This window comes from Mus musculus, chromosome 6 (genome assembly GCF_000001635.26).
Source record: "Mus musculus strain C57BL/6J chromosome 6, GRCm38.p6 C57BL/6J".
In the NCBI taxonomy this organism is placed as follows: Eukaryota; Metazoa; Chordata; class Mammalia; order Rodentia; family Muridae; genus Mus; species Mus musculus.
The window spans coordinates 145826266-145832265 of NC_000072.6; positions in this window are offsets into that span (position 1 = coordinate 145826266).

Here is a 6000-nt window from a genome sequence, read left to right on the forward strand (position 1 = left end):
ATTTTAGCTCAGTGGTAGAACTTTTGCTGGAATACATGAGGCCTTGGAGTCAATCCCCAGTGTTAACAAAAAAAAAAAAAAAAAAAAAAAAAGTAGAGAGACTGCGTGGGCATGGTAGTACCTACCTAAAACCACAGCATGAAGGGGTCTAAGAGAAGGATCAAGAGTTTGAAGCCACATTGGGCTGCATGAGACCTTGGTCCAGGGTCCACAGACCCAGCTGAAGCTGAAGCTGACTCCTGGATGACTGTGAGGTTTGTTGTTAATTTTCAACAACAGTGGAATAAGCAAAACCAGAAGAATTCGTCACCTGAGACCGGCAGCACAAGAAATTCTTCAGATGGGAAGAGACACCACCTGGAAATACAGACCCACCTAAAAGAATAAAGCGCTCCAGAAATGCAAACTGCCCAGACCTAGAGTTCAGTAACAGACCAGGGCACTGAATGAGGATGGAATCAGGGACTGATCACCAGAGGCAAACAGCAGCCAGCCTACACTACGGAGGAGGGCAGTCCCTGGAGGATGCATTTATGAAGCATGGACAAAGAAACAGACCCAACGTAATGGTGAACAGAAAATAAATGAAAGCTAAATAGCTATGTGATTGATAGATGGAGACAGAAGAAGAGTATAGATGGTAAATAGAAGAGAGAATATAGATCCTAAGTAGATAAACAGATGGATAGATGATTGATCAATAGACACGATTGAAGATACACAATAGATGGTAGATGGTAGACATAAGCTAGAAGCTAATTAGAAGATGACAGATAAGATAGAAAATTGAAGACATAGATTACAAATGACTGGTCAATAGATCACTGATAGAGCATTGACGATTGACATATTTATAAATATTATAGATTAATATATATATATGTATTAACAAACGATAGGTAGTCACTAGATGGGCAATCAGTAGATAGATGATGGACAAGTGGACAGACAGATTTCTCTGGGACAAAGACCTAGAAAAAGGAACTGCTTCGCGTGATTTTGGATGCTGAGAAACTTCACAACCTACCAAGAGAAGCTGAGGCCCCAGGAAGTATAAATCCAGTATCTAAGAGCCAAGAGTAGTCACTGTGAGGCCTGTGTGAGAGATAGGAGACAGTGTTTCTGGATCCTAAGAGTGTCCCCCCGGCTCACATGTAGACAGGTGCAGGTAGTCAGAGGTGGGGCCTCTGGGGTTGACTGACTGTGGGGCTGACAAATCCATATATGAATGGGCTACTGGGAGGCTTTGGAAACTTTAGAAGGTGGGAGAAAGTAGGTGGCTGGAGGCATAGATTGATGAGGTGTATTTTGCCACCATCTCTTCCCCTTGTTACCATGAGAACAGCCTGATGTTATGCTGTTCAGTCTTGACGCTGGCCTATAAGCAAGCACAAACTGAAACTGCAGGAGCTGTGAGTCAGACATGAAACCTTTCCTTGCAAGTTGTTTCTCTCGGGAAGTTTGTTGTCATGATAGAAAACCAATGTTCAGGGCCAAGCAGTTAGGCAAAGTAGAATTCCCCCTAACTCTTCCTGTTTCTGTTCAGACATTCAAAATATTAAATGGCGGCCATCTGCGATGGAGAGAACCACCAACCCAAATGCTACAACCGGGAGGGCTCTCCCAGACACACTTGGAGAAGCCGGTTGCCCGTGAGCCAGTCAAGATGACTAAACTGCACAGGGAAGGGAAACAGAGCAGGGAGAGAGTGATTTCCGAGTGAATGAGCTGATGGCAATCAGCGTCATTTATCAAGAACCAACTAAATGAGCCTCAGCCTTTGGAGACGACACGGGAAGCCAAGATGGGACTTTTACAAACAAACAAAACAATCAAATTGTGCCTGTTGTGTGGCTAATCTCGGTTGTCAGTTTGATGAGCTCTAGACTCCTCTGTGAGACGAACCTCTGGGTGGGTTTGAGGAGGCTATCTTGATTCTACTACAAAGTACTAAAAGATCTGCCCACCAATGGCGCCATTCCCTCCATTCGAGTCTCAGACTGAATACAAAGAAGAAAGGCAGCTGAGCCCAGACACCCACCATTCTGCTTCCTGATTGCTGCACTGTGACCAGCCACCTCAAGCTCCGGATGGACTGCACCCTGGAACTGTGAGACAAGACAAACCCTTCCAAAGCTGCTTTCCTTGGGACAGCAGATGACTCGGTTCTTGTTTTCTGTATGTTACTTGTATTGTATGTACTGTATGTTACTGTATGGTACCAAACTCAGTGGGAAGGAGACAGCTCCACCCCACACCCTCAGCCCTGCTCCCTGCGTTCACAGCAATCCTCAGGGCTCTATCCACTGCACACATGCGTGCCCAGTGAGTCTTTGATAAAATTAGCTACAGTTTTTCCATGAATATCCTCCTTGCTCATATAGGGTACGTGGAGTTATGCTTGCTAGGAAGTTAAGCTGAACAAACCCTGGAGCTTTTCTCTTCTCGATAACCAGTGAACTTTGACGGTGACCTCCCATTTGCCTCAGTGTGTCTGAGCTAAAGAGTCTTTTGGGCTTCTATGTAGTAGGGGACTCTGCAGTAAAATGCGGGCATGGTGGTGTACATTGTTAAATCCAGGCACTTAGCAAGCACGGACAGGCAGATCTCAAGAGTAGGCAAGCCTGATCTACATTGTGTCCAGCCCCACTAAATAAATAAATAAATAAATAAATAAATAAATAAATAAATAAATAAAACTATGGCAAGCATTTAGTCACTTTTCCTCCACCCGAACGTGGTGACACTACTTGAGCTAGAACACACTCAGGGTGTTGTGGAGTCCAGGACATAGTCTTATGGCTCCAGCCACAGAGTGAGTTCCTCTATTCCTGCCCCTGCCTGGCACGTGAATAACTTCTGACCATTAGCTGGACAGGGACAAAACCCCCACCGCCCTGTCCCAGCCAGCTACAGTCAGTATTCCTGTTTTGAACGGATGGACACCAAGCGAAGGGCATCAACTATTGATTGTATTTCATGGAACAGACTCGGCTCCCTGGGATCCGGGTCACAGACACACAACCTCTACCCCTAGGCAAGGCCCTCAGAAGGCCCTGCTCTGGCGTCACTAGTCACCTGCCACCATCACAGGACTCTTCATCATCCCATCTGTACTTTGTAAAGGAAGTCTCTTGGGACACAGGGCCATGAGCAAGAGCAGAGGTGACCTTCGTGACCAGCACACATCTGCTATTCCTTACTTCTTGTCTACATGCCGAATTCTCGATGTCCCAGTACCACAGAACAGCAGGCTTCAGGGGTGAGGTCACTGTGGGAAAGCCATCGGCTCCCATAGAACCTGGACTCACAGTGACACAACACCCTGGCCCGGGAAACAGGAGGCTGAGAGGTCCTGACATGCCCTCCATTACTCCCATCTCTTTGCCAGCCATGTATGCTGAAGCTATCGAGCGAGGCCAAAGGTGACGGGGGTGGAGCCCCCTCTGGCCCACTTCTCTCTGCTTGTCATGAGAGTTCATTTGCTGTTCTTTTCACATTGATTGGCACTATATAAGATGGGTAAATTGATTTAATATTTAATTTTTTTTCCTAGATTCGCATTTGAAACTGCCAATATTAAAACGTGGCGAGCAGAGAGAAGTCAGGGCAATTCATACTGTCACTGTCACAATTTCCTTTTCTGTCAGCACTGAGTCCTGTAAACTACATGGCTGACTAGAACTGGAAAAAAAGCTAGGAGGGAGAGAGGGAGAGAGAGAGGGAGAGGGAGAGGGAGAGGGAGAGGGGAGAGGAGGGAGAGAGGGAGAGGGAGAGGGAGGAGAACAGAAAGAAACAGAGAGGAGAGACAGGCAGGCAGGCAGGCAGGCAGAGCGACAGACAGATTTAACAGCCATTCCTCTCAGAAATTGTTGGAAAAGTGTTCTAAGTACTCATTCTGAAAGACTAAGACATTGTAAATGTCTCCATTATTTTTATTACTTCATTTATTTTCCATTCATAAGGTTCCCTGGGTGATTCAAGAACTCAGTGCCTGCAGTAGCTAATAACTATACACTAGGGGGCAGCAGCCACCGCCAGTCTACTGGCCGGTGCTGCGAAGCTAGGTGAACCGATCGGAGCAAAGGCGGGCCTCCATACCCAGGAAGGGAACTGCTTGCAAGAATCATTGATTCTGAAAGAGGATGTTCTTCTTATGCCAAGGACCTAAATGGGTCCTTTACCAGTGAAGAAACAGCAGTGAGCGTGTTTTATAGGCTAATATGTCACTGAGTGTCTCTGAGGCAACGGGACGTCACATTTTGTAGAATCTTCAAATGTAAAATTAGTGTTTCTGTAAGGTCTTGTAGTAATTGGTGGTTTCTTTCTTTTCTTTTTTTTTTTTTTAACCTACTATGAATTTGACCCATGCTGCAGAGGTCACTATAATCAAGTGTGAACACTTTGTAGTAGAGGCTTTGAGGGACACTGCCAGGGTTAGGGTGACAGACACCGACTGGCTGGGAACACTGGAGCGTCAGAGTGTCACATGAGAATGTTTACAAAGGCAGGGCTGTCTGTTACTTCCCTGGTTGCTATGACAAAATGTCTGGCAAGAGCAACTTATGGAAGGCAAGGCGGGTCGAGAGTCTGTCACGGTGGGGTGGGGTGGGCACGGAGCGTATGAGCTACTGTTCGCACTGTATCTGCAGTCAGGAATCTGAGCCAGATGAACGCTGATGCTCAGCACACTTCCTTCTTTTTATCTGGTCTAGGACCCAGAGCACAGCATGGTGCTAACCATGGTTGAGGTGAGTCTACCCCTTAACGCTACCCAGAAACTCCCTTACAGACACACCCAGAAGTCTATCTCCCAGATCCTGTAAAGATGGCAATATTAACCACCACAGGGGGTTACTTACAAAGCTAGGGCAGAGGGCAGCATCACCCAGGGCTCGAGTGTTCCCAAAGACAGCTTGGAATACTGTACTCATGTGATCCAACAAAATACCCAAGTAAGAATTTTATTAAAAGTAGATTTAAAGTTCCATAAGACAGCACAATAAGAAACCACTTCTGACTCCAGACTCCGAGACAACACTTAAGAGAGAGCATCTTTCTACCCGAGTTAGTGGCTCTCAAATAGAGCAGTTCCATAAACCAGGGGACATGCAGAAATTCCCAGAGCTGTCTTTGGTGGTCCCAGAAACTGGAGGCATTATTTCCCTTTAATATGGTGGTGAGATAACTCAGTGGCAAGAAGACAGCATTGCCATTTTTAAAGTGGGCCAAGGACTCTGACAATTTGCAAATCATGTGAGCAGTCTCCAGGTTCATGGGAAAAACAAAAAAAAACAAAAAAAACCAAACAAACAAAAACAACCCCAACAAATTAGACAAACAAGACAGAAGTGACAATAGTGAGTGTGGAGAAAGGGGCTCCTGGCACACACTGGTGAGCATGAAAGCCACACAGACATCCTGGATAACAGCATGGGAATCCCACATGGAGCCAGCATGCCTCTCTGGGGTCTACACCAAAGGTGAACGTCACTGTGTCGAAGGGATAACCACACCCATGCCTACTGCAACACACTTCACAACAGCCATGTGGGATCTCACACACACACACACTTGCAGTGTGCACATGCATGCACATACACATGATGACCTATTACTCTGTTCTACAAAGGAAGAAATTCGTTATTTGTGACAACACAAATGAACCTGGAGGACATTATACTTAATAATAATAATAATAAATAATAATTCAGACAAAAAGACAAGTATCCATATTCTTATTTAGGAGTGGTGTGTATGTATGTGTGTTTATGTGTACATGAGTGTGTATATGTGTGTGAGTGTGTGTATGCATGTATGAGTGTGTATATGTCTGAGTGTATGTATGTGTGTGCATGTGTATGTGTGTATGTATGTTTGTGTGCATGTGTGCATATGTGTGAGTGTTTATATGTGTGTGTGAATGTGTATATGTGTGTATGTGTGTGTATGTAAGGGCTTGTTTCTGCGTGTGTGTGTGTGTGTGTGTGTGTGTGTGTG